General features: G+C 42.3%; 1 protein-coding gene across 1 annotated transcript in view; it reads left to right on the top strand.

The window, feature by feature from the left end:
• The first annotated feature begins 2,986 nt into the window (after window positions 1-2,986).
• The window catches only part of LOC147728931 (sulfotransferase 1 family member D1-like), a 308,979-nt gene continuing 293,194 nt past the window's right edge, over window positions 2,987-18,771 (top strand). Inside the window, exon 1 of the mRNA XM_086959171.1 lies at window positions 2,987-3,127. The gene's annotated coding sequence lies outside the window, so the exon portion shown is untranslated. The remainder of the gene's footprint in view (window positions 3,128-18,771) is intronic.

The raw sequence follows: 18,771 nt of genomic DNA, 5'->3' as shown, positions 1-18,771 counted from the left end.
TGAGAATGTAGTTATGTTATTAATATTATAAACCGCATTTGCCTTCAAGCTTGTCTCCGCTGTGGTGTGGGGGATACTCCTTGTCAGTTGCTGTGTGAACCCGAGACTACTAAAGTTTGCAATAATAATTTCCAGACTCAACCAAAGAACAGTGGGGCATATTACCAACAACTAGCGATAATTTTTGTCTCTAACTTGTTTAGAGACAAAAATTATCGCCGCACATTGGCGATTTTTATCGCAGATAAACCTTGCTATTAGCAAGGTTTATCGCAAATGCGATAAAAAACGGCCGCAATGCATGAATATCGCTGAAAAGTCAGCGATATTCATGCATTATCGAGCAAATGCTCTTAGCCATGTTATCCACCTCCCATTGGATAACATGGCTAAGAACTGCTCAGGGCAGGTGTTAGCTTTTGGAGATATTCGCGCTTAGCGCGAATATCTCCAAAAGTTGGTAATAGGAGATAGCGATGTTTGGGACTGTTTCCAGTCGCTAACATCTTGGCATGCCCACTTTGCATGTCATTAGTGATAAATATCACTGACATGCTAAGCGGGGCCCAAGATGGTCGCTATCTCCTATTAGCTGTCACTAACTGGTGTTAGCGACAGCTTGGTAATAGGGAGATAATTTTATCTCCGCTTTCTTGGCTTTTAAAGCCAAAAAAGCGGAGATAAACCCCCTTGATAATATGCCCCTCTGTTCGTGGATGTCTTCTTGGACTCTTTCAATATTATCAAAAGCTATTTTATTCCAGAATGCTACAATTATTCATCTGTATTATCATGGGTATCGCTCTTGAAAAATAAAATGCCAACTGGTAACTCTTCGCACTATCAAGGCAAAGCTAATCAATAGAAATTAATTAGTATCAGCCAGTGGTACAAGCCTCTGTCTCTAGCTTGTCACTTCATCTTCTTGGTATTGACCTTCCATCCCCTAGTCTCTGGAGTCACAGAGGTTGTGACAGAAACAGAAATACATAAGGCTCCTAGGGTTTTCTTTGCCTTCTGTATTTTTGCAGTCCTTGTCCTTCCAGTAGCCTCGGATAAGCATAGAGAAAGCTGTTAAGGGATTTACTGGCGGGCAACGGTTCAAGGGTTCAGCCTTGTTATGTCATGGGGTCAAAGCGGCATAATATCACTGGTTATGTACCCTTATTTTGGTAAATCAAATCACATGCTGCTAACTAAACAACATGCATGCCTATAAGATCACACAGTTTAGAAAGTTGTTCAAGTGACAGTTTTGTCTAAAGAATGACTCGATTATTTCTTTTAGCTGTCCTCTTAGCAATGATAAAATCAGCACCATTTTTAACTCTCGAAATTAAAGAGCACTCAATAGCAAACATCCGATCCGGTTTGTTCACTTAATCCGAGGAACTGACTTCTTCCCCCAAAATGTTTCTGTTGAATTCTCTGTCATGAAATAATAACACATGCCACACGTAACGACACTGAGCTGAGCACATCAGTTGTGACCAACTGGGAAGGAAGAAGAAGGGCAGGAACAGTACATTGTTAGTTCTGAGCCATAAGGTGGCAGGGCAAGCCCAGAGAGTAGTTCTCTGCATTAGTAGGCCCCGGTCTCTTTAGCGTAGGGGAATAAAATATGTTATCCACATTCCACAGTTCTGGGTCTGATGAGAGCTATATCCATAACATGTGTTATAATGCTTAGAGCTAATCAGTGCATTTAAAATAATAGTTCCTTTATTGTTTCTTACACACCTTTGGTCATCACCCAGTGTCTCCCCTACCTATTTTGTATTCTTTAACTCATCATTTCTAGGGGCCATTTACATCTTCTTCTTGCTCGTATGCATTTGTTCATGTTTTCTACACACAAACCTATTGCTAACACAAGAAAACGCAAGCATTATATATAGGACTCTAGCAGCTTTCCAATAATGTCCTTCTAGACAAAGGCATTAAAGTGAAAGCACTAATTGAATAGTTCAGAGATCCGTTTACATTGGTATCACTGCTCCACAGGGGCTGCTTCTGATGTTGGGTGGAAACGCTCTGCCCTTCCAATTTTACAAGCGATTTGGATGGTACTTGCAATAAGCAATTACCAGTCACATTTCTTTTAGAATGCTAACACTGCGGCATTGTAAATGTATGTAAATGTATTGGCATTTATATAGCGCACTACTTACCCGTAGGGTCCCAAGGCGCTTCGACCGCTGCGAAACCCTTCCTGGCTTCCCTGAGAGATGGTCCCTTAATGGGTATCTCCAGGGTGAGACCAGGCATCCCCGGCGGTCTGGTGGGGCCGTTAGTGAAGATGAGGCAAGCTAATGCCCAGAGTTGCCGAGTGTGATCGCTGATCAGAGTGGGCACCGAGGCGAGAGAATTATCGAGTCCGCTGACCCTGGTCCAGAAACCTGCCGCGCCGGGAATCGAACCCTGGTCCCGGGCCGTCCTCTGCTCTCGGGTCTGCCGCCTCTAACCAGTGAGCCACACTACTTCACTATGCTTCGGATGCCTGCCCGATCTGACCCCTCCACACAGATGTCAAGCAGGCAGTTTGCCTGAGGCCCATAGGCTAGTGCGCTAGTGTCAACAATAAAATAGTTTTGGTAATGCATGGTAGTAGTGAAAACAGACTGACATGGTGCCATTCCTGTCCTACAAGACCTGTGGGTCTTCAGAGACTACCAGCTAATAACAGGAGGCTGCATCATGTTTTGAAGCAGCCGTGGTCATGTACAGCATCAGCCCTGTACATCTCTGGGTCGTTTGCCAAATTATTTATAAAGCTGTCACGGTCCCAGTTTCCCAATTTGGCACAGGGTGGTGTGTGGTCAGCAAGGACACTGCCCCACCCAACCATGTGACAAGTTGGGAATCATCACGGACCCATGAGACTCAACTCATGATGCTGACCTTGAGGCACATGCTTCTGCTAAGTATATCTCATTGTTACTTCCTCTTTCTGCTTCACACACCATATATATAGATCATCGCATTTTATCCAGAGACCTTTCACTTTCAGCTCTGTGGAGTGTAGAATCAAATTAGACTGGTCCGCCTTTGAGAGCAACACAGACCCTTACCTCACCAACCACAGTACTGGGACAAAGCCTCTGAGGACAAGCTACTTCTAAATTGGGTAAGGCAACTGAGGATGATGACGAGAATGCAGTAATAATGCAACTTGAGATAGAGGGGAGGTCATTGACTGATTGCCTCCCCTCTATCTCAAGATGCATTATCTCTCTCTTCTCTTGCTCTCTCTATCTCCGACTTTAATGTTTACCTCACTTTTACTGTTTGTATTTTGCCCTTTATCCGTCCATTGCCCCTCTGTCTGTCCCCACTTTTCTTTTCTCTGGCTCTGTTACTTATGGTATTCATGTTAACTGTTATGTTTATATATGAATTAGACAGCCTAGTAAATCATAAAAACATTTTGGTTATCTCGACACCATGAAGTACAATAACTGGATTGATATGATACTTATTCATTTCGTACAGTGCTCTTTGTCAATCCTTTTTGTCAAATATGAATTTCAATTTTTAAATAAACCATTTTTGGATATGTGTGAGATTAAGTCCTTGTGGTAAATTGTGTCATTTGTGGCAGGTTAGTTAATCCAAGTCAAAATTATAAAAGACGGGTTTAAGAGGGCAAAAGTAGGGGATTGTGAAAATGTGAGCAAACATAATAAAGTCTCATGTAGCAGCTGTACTGCTATAGTATAGCTGTCACCCTGAGCACAAGTTTGTGCTGGTCCTCCAGCGAGTTTTATCAAAATCAGTATTCCAAAATTCTTTAATTAATTCATGAGTGTCTTTATTAGCACTTCTCCATAGGTAATGACCAAATAATAGCAATTCCCAATTATAACATCCAATGCATTTCGGCAGGGTCTCCCGCCTTCATCAGGGAAATGACTGGTTGCGCTGCCGTTATAACCTGTACCTTTACTGCCTCTAACGTTGCCTATTGTATTAAACGTTGCTCTTACCTCAGCTAATTACTGACGAGTTATTCTCGGTAGTGTGCAACGCGAGTAGAGCGTGCAGGCTTCTACTTCCGTGTTTCTATGATCGCGCTGTGCCGGGCATGCGCTGATATGCCCTTACAACGCTGTTTTTTTTTTAGGTCTGGCGCCCTATCAATGCGCGCAAGCGCAAAACAGTATTGTGGTGGTAGTGTTTCTCAAAATGAGAAAACGTCAGCACCTTGAAGTAATAAAAATCTCTAAACACGTCTACGTGTATTGTTACTCTTAAACAGTTCTTAGTGTGAGGTGCACTATTAACCTGTAAAACACCCACCACCAGGAGTGTTAAATTAGCAAAAAAGGAAATCTTTCGCTAATGTTAAGTATCAAGTAGAAAACAGGCATAAATCAAGCACCCTCACGAGTTGTGTAAAGGTCCAAATAATGATCATAAGTTTGTAGAATAAAGTTCATCAATAAGAGATATATTTTCCAAAATATGGATCCAGAGTCAGGCGTTAGACTTCAAATCTTTTATTTCATAATCATTTAAAATTATTTCCAGCTTGTCCTGCCGACACGTGTTTCGTCTCCTTTGAGACTTTTTCAAGGCCAAAAAGATGAGAAGAGTGCAGTGGTATTGGGCATCACGATTCTTGTTCTCAAAGGTCGAGGAGGCCAAGTTCTACGATCACACCAAAAGTGTTGTTCCTAAAGGTGAGATTTCCTAGGTACACAATCTTTATAATCCGGTATCCTGGTGTATATTCCTAGTGGACACGAACTGGCATCCAAAGCAATGGTAGTGCGTAAGGAAAAATAGACTTAGTTACTCAGAAATCATGCTTCGTGAAGGTGAGTTCAAGTATTCTTAACATTGACAGAAGACCATGATAAGTCCCTCGTCAGTCGCAGCGTCACCGCACCACCTCCACTGCTGTCAGTTACCTGCACTTACACTGCACTCTTCTCATCTTTTTGGCCTTGAAAAAGTCTCAAAGGAGACGAAACACGTGTCGGCAGGACAAGCTGGAAATAATTTTAAATGATTATGAAATAAAAGATTTGAAGTCTAACGCCTGACTCTGGATCCATATTTTGGAAAATATATCTCTTATTGATTAACTTTATTCTACAAACTTATGATCATTATTTGGACCTTTACACAACTCGTGAGGGTGCTTGATTTATGCCTGTTTTCTACTTAATGCGCGCAAGCGCATTGAGCGGAGCGAGAATTCATGTCCTCAAAACGCTCGTGAAACCAAGGGGTTCGTTCGTGCGGTTTTCTTTAAGTTCACATGAATCACGTGACCAAACAAGCAAGCGCATCAGCCTCCATCCCTCCTTTCACTGGCCACACAGCACATCAAAGGGCTTCTCCCAGCGTGTGCTGTGCGGCTTCTCCTCCCCTATGCCTGTTTATCTGCACTTCTCGTCCCCTTTCTTCGCTTCATGCTGTCATATCCCTCCCTGCCTGCCTCATCCTCTCTACCCCTCTCCTAGCGTCTTTCTACATTCTTCTCTGCCGGCCGTACTTTCAGTTTCCAGGCCGATTGTCCCTCGCAGCATTATTTTAATGACTGAATACACGAAACGGCAACACCCCATCTAGCTTGATGGGAACTTTGCCTTGTTGGCCTTTGTGAGGCATCAAACATTATATTAGTGTACAATCCTTCATGTGTTTTCATTTTATTTCAATACATTCGAAGCAGAGGCCACACGTTAAATATGTGCAAAAAGTGACAAATGTAGTTCTGCAACCTAGTCCTGTTGTAGTAAAGTTTACAAATGAAAACACGTTTTATTACGCGTTAGCTTTTTCGAGTAGTACAGCTGTAAACATTTCTACACATAAAAAATATGTAGGAAATCACAGTTAAAGGTAATTTTAATAAATCCAGTCTTTATTGCTCTGACAACAGTTTTCCCTTTCTCTCATTATCTGTAGCAATGGGGGGTTATATAGTTAAAATCAAGTGCGTTCTTGACTTTTTTTTCTTTCCAGTCATTCTGACTGCCACACATCCTCGTTTGTTTTGTTTGCAAAATGCCTGTTAAAAATGCATCTTAAACCTTAGCCCCAGTGCTTCTTTTTGAAGCCTAATGAATCCCAGCCCTTCTGTCCCACTGCACCCCCTGACGCCTACATTCAACCCCCCAGTAACATGACACACCCCTCAAGCAGACCCTCTCTCCTCGGCATGTCACACGCTCCCCTGTCCCCTGCACCCCTCCAAGCCGCTGGAAGCAAACTCCTGGGCCGCGCGCCTCACCACCACCCCTCACACTCCCCCCCCTCTCACCGGGGGCCGACTGACAAGTTCTGGGGAGGGGGCGAGAGGGGGAGTGGTGAGGAGCAGGCCAATGTACAAAACACGTGCTTGCAGAGTCAGGGATTCTTTTCTCTCGTGACATTTTTGTGGGTTTCTTCAGGGCTGTGCGGCGAGGAGAGAGCAGAACACGTTTTCCTCCTCAAACTTTCCATGGTCTTTTTTGAAACAACTAGACTGCACGAACAGTCGAACACATCAGAGGGAGAGGGACACATGTGCCTGATGAGAGAGAGTACCCTGCTATTGTTTAACACATATCCAGGCTCTTACACCGTGAATGTTGTTGGTGTGCAATCTCTGTAGCGCTTAACTGTCAGGTGTCCAGGAGGGTATACAACTGTTACAACTATGTTTTTACAACGCACTACCATTACAACGCAGGCATTACCACGCATACCATTACAACGCATTGCGCTGGGGGGCGCTCTAGGATAGGGAATAAGTATAATTTTATATCCAACACCTTCCCTAGTGTCCACGGGGACTGGAGTTGGAATATAAAATTATACTTACCACTACCCAGCACCTCTAAGCGCTATGCGTTGTAACGGTATTCGTTGTAAATACCGCGTTGTAATGGTATGCGTGGTAAAAGTATGCGTTGTAACGTCATACATCCGTCCAGGAGCCTGCCTGTGGTTTATCCAGGGTGTCATATTTAAGATGTGGGGCTGGCCTGGGTTTATTTTTGTTCTTTCTTATGTATGTAAATGTTTAAAATATGCTGATTGTGAGACTGGCTTCGTTTATTTTTTTATAGCCTTAAGTGTGTAACTGTTTAAGTTGTGCTGATTGTGGAGCTTGTTGGCGTTTATTTTTGTTAGGGTCTCTTGTGATTTCCCGAAGATGTGCATTTTAAGTCCTTTTCTTTAAAACCTGTGACTCGTGTGTTACGTCCCTTGTGCAGGACCACTCTGTACATTTCTGAATCACTGTAACTTTAGTATAGGCACGCATTCAGCTTTAGGCAGCAAAGACAGAATGAAAGCCATCATTTCGCATTTTGACCTCCTGCGGCACACATTTCCCCTCGACCACCTATAAGCTTTCTTTGTTTGGTTTTCTTTTCTCTCTCTCTCCCTTTCCTTTGCTGTTTTTGAAAAGAGCCTCTTCCGCCAAGGTTTTCTGATGTCCTTAGCTCTGCTCCTCAACATCTGGCAACCATTAGGTGCCAGTGGAGGCTTAACTGGCTTGTGAAATTTGTTTGGCATCCTTCTATCCTCGAGATCCACTGGCTGGAAAATATTTGTTCTTTACATCTGCTGCAGCTGAAAAGAAGGGAAACAAGCACTGGGGTTGCCAATAGGTCTCGCAGTAGGAAAGTTTGAGCTATTGGTTTTGTAAATGACATTTTATATTTATATATAATTATTGGCATTGTCAATAACAATATATAAATATAAAATGTCATTTACAAAACCAATAGCTCCAACTTTCCTACTGCGAGACCTATTGGCAACGCCAGTGCTTGTTTGTTAAAGGCGCACTATCCTTTCAACCAACTATATGGCTATACTATGCTAACGTGGTCGGTTCGATCCCCAGCGGGGGTGGATGCTTAACTATGCATTAGCGCGCTGCGCATAATTAGCTCATCTAAATGACCAGCTTAAAAAATAAATAAACATTTAGACAAATGCATATGTGATATCGTCAAGAACGACAAAAGCAGTCAACATGATTTATAAGTAACACAGGAATTCTGTTCGTTCATTTAGCCCTTTCGGCTTGAGGCTGTTCAAATAATATATCCAGTAATTCTCCTGTTTTAACAAATTATTTTTGTTGATAGTCCCTTCTTTTTTCTCCAACATTTCCAACACGCACACTCTTAGTTGGCTTATGTGATATTGCTTAACTGTGAAGTGTTCTGCCACGGAAGAGTTCAAGGATTTTGTGCGTATGTTGCTTTTATGTTCATTAACACGAATTTTCAGTTTTCTCTCGGTGTGCCCAACGTATACATCTCCACACGGACACTTAAGCATGTAGATCAAGTTCATAGAATCGCATGTTGCGTTTACTTTAAGATGGATCGGGAATCCCTTCCTTGGATGTGTTATGGGCGTTCCCTTCATGATATTATGACAAGTGTTACAATTGAGACAGGCAACTGTGCCCCGATACGTTGGTTTTATTTGTGGTACTTAAGTGGGTTTCAAAAAATCTGCCAAATTTTTTGCTCGAGTGTGAGCAAATACTGGTTCTTGAGCAAAGGCTCCTTGAAAATCCGATTCCATGGATAAGATTGGCCAATGGCGTTTTATGATTTTTTTAAATTGCGTGCTAAGTGTAGAGTATTTACTAATGCAGGTAATGCGTTTCTCTTGTATCTTTTGGTTGCTCTTCCGGAGATCCTGTCTGGATTTAGATGTCGCTCTGGTTATGGCCTCTTGTATTATCTTTTCAGGATATCCTCTATCCCGAAATCTTTGTGTCATGTTGTCCATTTGTTGTATACATTGTGGGACCTCTGAAACCACTCTTCTGACTCTCAAGAACAGAGAATATGGCAAGTGTTTTTTTAAAGCTTGCGGGTGGTGGCTTTCAGATTGTAATAGGTTATTCCTGTCTGTGGCTTTTCGAAATAGGTTTGTGGTGAGATTATTACCATTTTTGCTGATTTCGACATGCAAGTATTGGATTTGCCTTTCGTTGATAGTCCATGTGAATCCTATTCTATCCACTTTGGTATTCAGAATTTCAATTTGTTCTTGTAGTGATTGTTTTGTGCCCTTCCAAATCACGAAGATGTCGTCAATAAAACGGACGTACATTGAAATGTTTTGATTCCAAGTTGGGTCTTGATAGATATAGTTCTCCTCAACGAAAGGCAAATCCAATTCTTGGATGTAGAAATCAGCAAAAATGGTAATAATCTCACCACAAACCTGTTTCGACAAGCCACAGACAGGAATAACCTATTACAATTTGAAAGCCACCACCGGCAAGCTTTAAAAAAACACTTGCCATATTCTCAGTTCTTGAGTATTTTTATTTATTTTTTAAGCTGGTCATTTAGATGAGCTAATTATGCGCAGCTCGCTAATGCATAGTTAAGCATCCACCCCCGCTGAGGATCGAACCGACCACGTTAGCACATTATAGCCATATAGTTGGTTGAAAGGATAGTGCGCCTTTAATAATAAAAAAAACAGCGCCGTAAGGGCATATCAGCGCATGCGCGGCACAGCGCGATCATAGAAACACGGAAGTAGAAGCCTGCACGCTCTACTCGCGTTGCACACTTCCGAGAATAACTCGTCAGAAATTAGCCGAGGTAAGAGCAACGTTTAATACAATAGTCAACGTTAGAGGCATTAAAGGTACAGGTTATAACGGCAGCGCAGCCAGCCACCTTACGGAGGGGGGGCGGTACAGCATTGTATCCCTGTGTGTTTAGCGCAACGAGCGACAGTCATTTAGAACCCTAATCTGGTCGAATTAAGTGAGGTAAATGTAACATGTAATCACTGATTCGTTTTGAATTTATGTAATGGACATTTATAGTGCACTAAAAATACTCGCAGGAATAAGCATGAACTATGTTTAAACTGATGACTATGTTTATTTAATCAAGTGTTCAACTTGTTTGACTTATTTATTATGAATTAGGTGAGCGTTGAATCTGATTGAAAGTTTTTGGGATTTTCAGAATGCATTGGATGTTATAATTGGGAATTGCTATTATTTGGTCATGAACTATGGAGAAGTGCTAATAAAGACACTCATGAATTAATTTAAGAATTTCGGAATACTGATTTTGATAAAACTCGCTGGAGGACCAGCACAAACTTGTGCTCAGGGTGACAGCTATACTATAGCAGTACAGCTGCTACCTGAGAGTATTCAGTGCGTTCCAGGCGGGGAACAATACCCTGGTTGCACGGAAAAACATAAAACCTCAGATTAAGCGGTGCACAATCCTACACCTTTAAGCAAACATAATAAAGGGCATGGTCAATTAGTGCTATAAGTCTTTCTGTTTTAATTATCATGAATATTATCAGTAATATAGTGCTTTGCAAAGGACATTAAATGGGTATGTGTGGGTATATATTCAAGGATGGCCATGCGACCTACAGAGATGCATATGAATACTGTCTATGACCTAAGATGCATAAAGAAATATTTGTGCGACTTTTTGGAGCGCTTTGCTTAAGCTACTGTGTATAATGTGCCGAAAACCAACTGTGCAGTAGTACGGTAGGCGCAAGTTCTTCATTTCTACTCTCCTCTCCAACCAGCATGTGTTAAGTAAAGTTGTGACACAATCACATCAAAACAAACACTTCTATCTGTCTCATATAGGCTCTAGCATTGACTGATCCGCTGTTTTCAACTCTCTTTTGGCTTCAATTGCCCTACCTTCTGTTTACACCCCTCCATCTCACCCTAATATTTCACATTTCTTCTCCCTGGGCCTGATGACTGAGGTTGCCCTTACCGAAGTCGAATACTACATTTAGTGGTTAACCTGTCTTTTTATAGCATTTGAAGACTATTTTATGCCATTTTTAGTATTCAATAGTGTCCTTTTGGGGAAGGCTAGTGCATGAAGACTACTGATGTGTGAGTGGTACTTCTTTAATACTAACAGAATACTAAGCACATACTTATTTGTAATCGCATAGTCTTCTTTTACAATGCAGAACATTTAGTGAATACAAACAATTTGAATACTACTGGACTTTACCCAGACTACTATTAACATTCTATTCAAGCTGCCTGCTGAATGGTAGATTGGTGCCTTATTTATTATATATTTTTATGCCTTATTTATTATACTATTCGGGGGGCATATTATCAAGGGGGTTTATCTGTGCTTTTTTGGCTTTAAAAGCCAAGAAAGCGGAGACAAAATTATCTCCCTATTACCTAGCTGTCGCCAACACCAGTTAGCGACAGCTAGTAGGAGATAGCAACCATCTTGGGCCCCACTTTGCATGTCAGTAATATTTATCACTAATGACATGCAAAGTGGGTGTGCCAAGATGTTAGCGACTGGAAACAGTCGCTAACATCGCTATCTCCTATTACCAACTTTTGGAGATATTCGCGCTAAGCGCGAATATCTCCAAAAGCTAACACCTGCCCTGAGCAGTTCTTAGCCATGTTATCCAATGGGAGGTGGATAACATGGCTAAGAGCATTCGCTCGGTAATGCATGAATATCGCTGACTTTTCAGCGATATTCATGCATTGTGGCCGATTTTTCTCGCATTTGCGATAAACCTTGGTAATACCAAGGTTATTTGCGATAAAAATCGCCGCAGCTCAGCTGTAAATTTTTGTCTCTAACCAAGCAATAGCGATAATTGCTTGGTAATATGCCCCCTGGTGTTTGTGTAGTGTAGGGTACTATTTTAGGTTTTAGGGTAGTGCTGGTGGATCGTGCAGGGTAGTGATTGATTGTAGGGACTGGACTGGGGGTTGGGGAAGGGTCGTGCTGAGGATAGCGTTTTAGGGTTTAGTGTTGTGGTGTTTGTATAGTGTAAGGTAGTGTTTTAGGTTTTAGGGTAGTGCCGGGGGTCGTGCAGGGTAGTGTTTAAGTGTGGGGACCGGATTGGGGGACAGAGGAGGGTTGTGCTGGGGGTTGTGTTTCAGGGTTTAGGGTAGTATTGTGGTGTTTGTATAGTGTAGGGTAGTGTTTTAGGGTATGGTAGTTAAGTATGGGCGAATTTTGCGAATCTCGCGTTCGCGAATTTTGCGGATTTGCGAACTCGCAATCCGCGAATTCCCGCAAATTTGCGGATTTTTTTTATGTTCGCACAGGTTTCTGCAAGTTCGCGAGGGTTTTGTACAATTTTGCAAATTGCGAAATTGTACAAAACGCGTGCGAACTTGCAGAAACCCGTGCGAACACAATGTGCCCAGTGGGGTATGTGCCTCGTCTTGTGTGAATAAAAGGTCAGAGAAAGATCAGTTCAGCAGATAAAGAGAAAGAAGCTCCTGGTCACCGGAACAGCACGGGTATTGCGCTCGTGAAAGTCAAGGATGGAAAGCCTATCCAGCATCACAGCTGATTTTCCACGGTAGATTTGGGAAGAAGGCACACCTGTCCAGCCTCAACGACGCTCACGATTGTTTTTGGGCTAATGAATGAGTCACTGAATTTGAGCATCAACTAGTTCGAGCGTCCATGTGTGTGTTACTATGCAATCGTCCCAAAGGGCGCAGGGGTCCCTTGAGTGAGCTGTGAGCTGTAACTAATTTACAATGGCGCCAGCAAGCTGCCAGCGCCGTTGTAAAATAGTTACAAAGTTAGCTTGCACAGGAAGCACTTAGATAAAATAAAGCAGCACCTGCTTCGTTTTATCTAGTGGTTCCTGTGCAAGCTAACTTTGTAACTATTTTACAACGGCGCTGGCAGCTTGCTGGCGCCATTGTAAAATAGTTGCATGAGTGGGGGTTCAACTTTTGAACCCGTTACTTTCGCGGATTTTTTTTGCGGATTTTGCGGGGAATCCGCAAAATTCGCGGATTGCGGATTTCCCAAAAATCCGCAAAATCCACGAGCGTTACGGATTTCCCGCTCACACTTATTGGTAGTGCTGGGGGGTCGTGTAGGGTAGTGTTTGAGTGTGGGGACCTGACTTGGGGTCAGGGGGTCGTGCTGGGGGTAGTGATTTAATGTTTAGGGTAGTGTTGTGGTGTTTGTGTAGTGTAGGGTAGTGTATAGGGTTTAGGGTAGTGCTGGAGGGTCGTGTAGGGTAGTGTTTGAGTGTGGGGACCTGACTGGGGGTCGGGGTTTGTGCTGGGGGTAGCGTTTTAATGTTTAGGTTAGTATTGTGGTGTTTGTGTAGTGTAGGGTAGTGTTTTAGGGTAGTGCTGGAGGGTAGTGCCGTGTAGTGTTTGAGTGTGGGGACCGGACTGGGGGTCGGGGCTGGGTTGTGCTGGGGGTAGTGTTTTAGAGTTCAGGGTAGTGTAGTGGTGTTTGTGTAGTGTAGCGTAGTGTTTTAGGATTTAGGGTAGTGCTGAGAGGTCATGCAGGGTAGTGTTTGAGTGTAAGGACCGGACTGGGGGTCGGAGGAGGATCTTGCTGGGGGTAGTGTTTTAGGGTTTAGCGTAGTGTTGTGGTGTTTGTGCAGTGTCAGGTAGTGTTTTAGGTTTTAGGGTAGTCTTCGGGGTTGTGCACGGTAGTGTTTGAGTGTGGGATTGGACTGGAGGTCTGGGGAGGTTTATGTTAGGGATAGTGTTTTAGGGTTTAAGGTAGTGCTGGGAGGGTCGTGCATGGTAGTGTTTGAGTGTGGGGACCAGACTGGGGATCTGGGGCTCGTGCTGGGGGTAGTGTTTTAATGTTTAGGGTAGTGTTGTGGTGTGTGTGTAGGGTGTTTTTTTTAGGGTTTAGGGTGGTGCTGGGGTGTCATGCAGGGTAGTGTTTAAGTTTGGGGCTTGGAATGGAGTGGGGGAAGGTCGGGGGAGGGTTGTGCTAGGGTAGTGTTTTAGGGTTTAGGGTAGTGTTGTGGTGTTTGTGTAGTATAGGGTAGTATTTTAGGGTTTAGGGTAGTGCTGGGGGTCGTGCAGGGTAGTGTTTGAGTGTAGGGACCGGACTGGGGTCAGGGTAGGGTCGTGCTGGGGGTAGTGTTTTAGGGTATAGGGTAGTGTTATGGTGTTTGTGTAGTGAAGGGTAGTGTTTTAGGGTAGTCCTGGGGGGTCGTGCAGGGTAGTGTTTGAGTGTGGCCAAAGAACTGGGGGTTGGGGAGGGTATTGCCGGGGTTAGTTTTTCAGGATCGTGTTGTAGTGTTTGTGAGTGTAGGGTAGTGTTTTAGGGTTTAGGGTAGTGCTCAGGGGTCGCGTAGGGTAGTGTTTGAGTGTGGGGACCGAACTGGAGGTCTGGGGAGGGGCATGCTGGGAATAGTGTTTTAGGGTTTAGGGTAGTGTTGTGGTGTTTGTGTAGTGTAGGGTAGTGTTTTAGGGTTTAGGGTAGTGCTGGGGGGTCGAGCAGGGTAGTGTTTGAGTGTATGGACCGGACTAGGGGTCGGGCAGGGTCGTGCTGGTACTAGTACTACTCTCTACTACTCACTCTACTACTCTCCAATACTCACTTTCTACTACTCTCTACTACTTACTCTCTACTACTCACTCCCTACTACTCACTCTCTACTACTGTACTCATTCTCTACTACTGACTACTACTCACTGCTAATCACTACTACTCACTCTCCACTACTCACTCTCTACCACTCTCTACTACACTCTACATCTTACTCTACTACTCTCTACTACTCACTCTACTACTTTTCACTCACTCTCTGTTACTCACTCTCTATTATTCACTCTCTACTACTCACTCTACTACTCTCTATTACTTACTCTCTATTACTCACTCTGTACTACTCTCTACTACTCACTCTCTATTACTCTACTACTCACCTCTACTCACTCTCTACTACTCTCTACTTCTCACTCTACTACTCTCTACTACTCACTCTCTACTACTCTCTACTCACTCTCTACTACTCACTCTCTACTACTCACATGCTACTACTCTACTACTCACTCTCTACTACTCACTCTCTACTCTCTCCTACTCACTCTCTACTCTATCCTACTCACTTCTACTCTCTACTACTAACTACTACTCTCTATTACCCTTGACTACTCTCTGCTACTCACTACTACTCTACTATACTCTACTCACTCTAATACGCTCCACTACTCACTATCTACTCACTATCTACTACTCACTCTACTACTCACTCTCTACTACTCCCTACTACTCACTCTCTACTACTCCAATCTCTACAACTCACTCTCTAACACTCGCTCTCAACCAGCCGCGTCGGTAGTAGGAGTTTCTGCAGGGCGGTGATGTGGGGAAGGAGAGGGGCAGGGTGGTCGGTAGTAATGTATGGATTACGGAGTTTAACAGGTAAGTAAACATATAAATAAATAAAACGAATTTCGTTGCGCGCATTGCATCGCATTTGGTGATGCAGTGCACGCCGCAACTAAATTAATTTTATTTATTTATATGTTTACTTACCTGTTAAACTTTGTAGTCTATACACTAGTTCCCCCCACTCCCCACGGCACCGCCCTGCAGAAATTCCTACTAAAGACTGCGGCTGCTCTCTACTATGCTCTACTAACTCTCTATAGACTCTAATACTCACTTTCTACTACTCTATACTACTCACTCTCTACTACTCTCTATTATTCACTCTCTACTACTATCAACTACTCAGTCTCTACTACTCTACTATTCTCTACTCATTCTCTACTACTCACTACTACTCGCTCTCTACTACTGACACTCTACCACTCTCTACTACTCTCTACTTTTCTCTCTACTACTCTCTACTCACTCTCTATTGCTCACTCTACTACTCACGCTCTACTACTCTCCACTCACTCTCTACCATTCATTCTCTACTACTCACTCTCTACACTTCTACCACTCACTCTCTACTCTCTACTACTCTCTACTCTCTACTACTCACTGTACTACTCTCTACTCACTCGCTATTACTCACTCTCTATTACTCACTCTAATACTCACTCTCTACTACTCTCTACTCACTCTCTACCACTCACTCTCTACTACTCACTCTCTACAATTCTACTACTCACTACAACTCACTCTCAACTACTCACTCTCTACTACTCATTCTCTACTACTCTCTACCTCTCTACTCTCTACTGCTCTACCTCTCTACCCGCACACACATGCACACACACACATATATATATATATATATATATATATATATATATATATATATATATATATATATATATATATATATATATATATATATATATATATATATATATATATATATATATATATATATATATATATATATATATATAAATTCCCGTTTTCTCGTTCTGAGAAGTTTTGTTGCCTCATGCACTCCCGTGTCAAAAAATAAAGTACCAGCCACAGAGGTTTCACTCCTGATGAAATTAAGCCAGACCCCACAAGAAGGGGGCGGACAAGTACAAACATATTGTGTACAACTTGGAGCAGGAATCTCCAAAATGAAGCCACAATCTAAATTCTACCCTCAACTACCACCAGGGAATAAAATTGATCTTTTTTTCAAGAATGTGTGGTCAAGGATCTGTACCAACTCAAAGTTCCGCCCACCAAGGACAACTTAACTAAACAAGAACGTCAAGCCTTAAATTCACTTTGCAAAGATGACACTATTGAAATAAAGATTGCTGATAAGGGGGGCAATGTCGTTGTCCTAGACAAGGAGGCATACATGCGAGAAGCCCACTCACAATTACAAAACAAGGAATATTATGAAAAGCTAAAAAGCAACCCACTCCCAAAATTAAAAGAAGAGCTAGACAAAAAATTGGAAACGTGGTTCAACCAAAAATTAATTGATAACGAGGAGTACAAATACCTCCAAACCAAACATCCCAAAATGGCTACAATATACTTCTTACCGAAGATACATAAACATCCCACTAGACCACCAGGAAGACCAATAATCTCAGCAAAAGGAGCATTATTAGAACCTATTGCCAACTACATAGATGTATTCTTACTACCATATGTCAAAGGCCTAACCTCCTACATAAAAGACACAGGGGACATGCTGAGAAGGCTACAGGACACTCCATGGCAACCCTCATATAAACTGATAACGATGGATGTGGTTTCTTTATATTCGAACATTCAAAATCACATTGGCCTGGCAGCTTGCAAATCTTTCCTTATGGATAGAAGCATACAATTTATGGATCATAATAATATGCTTATGGAGATGATCACAATGTGCCTTGAGCAAAACATCTTTTTATTTGGCAAAGAAATTTATCGTCAATCAAAAGGCACAGCGATGGGCTTTTCTTTTAGCCCTTCGTATGCATGCCTTACAATGGGTCAATGGGAGAAAACATGGGCATGGAGATCAGAAAACGATGAAGCGGTACAGAAAACCATAGCCTGGTTAAGATATATAGACGATCTGTTGCTAATATGGGAGGGAACAAACGAAGAATCTGAAAGCTACTTCGAAACTCTCAACAATTCTGACTTTGGGTTAACCTTCACGTATACAATCAGTGACACAAGGGTTGTATTTTTGGACACAGAAATCTTCGTAAAGGACAATGTTCTACACACAACTCTACATCGCAAGAGCACTGCAACGAATGCGGTGCTACACGCCCAAAGCTTCCACCAACCAAGCCTGATACAGAACATTTCATACGGAGAGTTTCTCCGCATAAAAAGGATTTGTTCTAACGAAGAGGACTGGCACAAACACCGAAACCTAGCCAAAACAAGATTTGAAAAAAGGAAATATAATCCATTATGGATTCAAACGGCTTTGACTCGCTCCTCCAGTATAAAAAGAACTGATCTGCTCAGAAACAAATCAAAACCAGATGTGGAAGAACAAGAGAAAATCCGTTTCATCACCACACACTCAACAACAAATCAAGCCATAGTCAAAATACTGCGAAAAAATTGGCATATTCTACATATGGACCCCAAAGTGGCAGAAATCGTAGGAGATCATCCTAATGTGACTTATCGTAGGGCAAAAAACCTAAAAGACAAACTTATCTTCAGTCACTTTCAAGAACAAAAGAAACCAGAGGTATGGCGTAGACCCACAGGATTCTATAAATGCTCTGGATGCAAAGTTTGTTGCATAGCTAAAACTACCAAGGAAATAAAAATGGCAAATAAAAAAACTTGGAAGATTCAACAACTGATCAACTGTAAAACACAATTTGTCATATATGCCCTTGAATGCCCTTGCTCCCTAAAATATATCGGAAGCACCAAAAAAGAGTTGAAATTCGGATTTTGGAGCATGTTCGTGCCACTATTAACACTGATCGCAGCAATGCCATGGCAAAGCACATGGAGAAGGAACACCAAGGGGATTGGAAAGCTCTAATCTTCTACGGAATTGAATGTGTGGGACCCAACCAAAGAGGTGGAGATCGAGAGCGAGTGATGAGACAAAAAGAATCCAAACACATTATGAACTTTCGAACTCTGAGCCCTCATGGGCATAATCAGGACGAAGAACTACATTACCACCTGTAAAATTGCAACTTTAAATTGTTCAGAGACTCCCTGATACCTACCCTGCCTGATTTTAAATTGTACATAAATTTCCTTAATTAGATTCCTTATTTCTCATTCATAATTATGGACACGTAAGCATAATTGTGACATAAGACATTAGCACTGCTGTCTTTGAGACTAATAAGCCTATTGTTTGTTTGATACTGTATACCAAATGCCCACTGGAGGGCTCAGTTATGATTCATTACTCAAAAATTTGAATTTTTGGTTTAAATGATGATGAAGAGCAGGCATTAACTTTCTGCATGATTTGAAATGACCACCGGAGGGCCTTATTCTGGGTTGCACATATTATTTTATTTTAATTTTATTTATTATATTAGTTCATTTCCAAAGAGAGTGACTTTTGAATGGCTTTTCAATGATTGGTTGTGATATAACTGAAATGGTTAAC

Source organism: Lissotriton vulgaris, chromosome 2_2, assembly GCF_964263255.1.
Source record: "Lissotriton vulgaris chromosome 2_2, aLisVul1.2, whole genome shotgun sequence".
In the NCBI taxonomy this organism is placed as follows: Eukaryota; Metazoa; Chordata; class Amphibia; order Caudata; family Salamandridae; genus Lissotriton; species Lissotriton vulgaris.
This window is presented reverse-complemented; position numbering and strand designations above follow the sequence as displayed.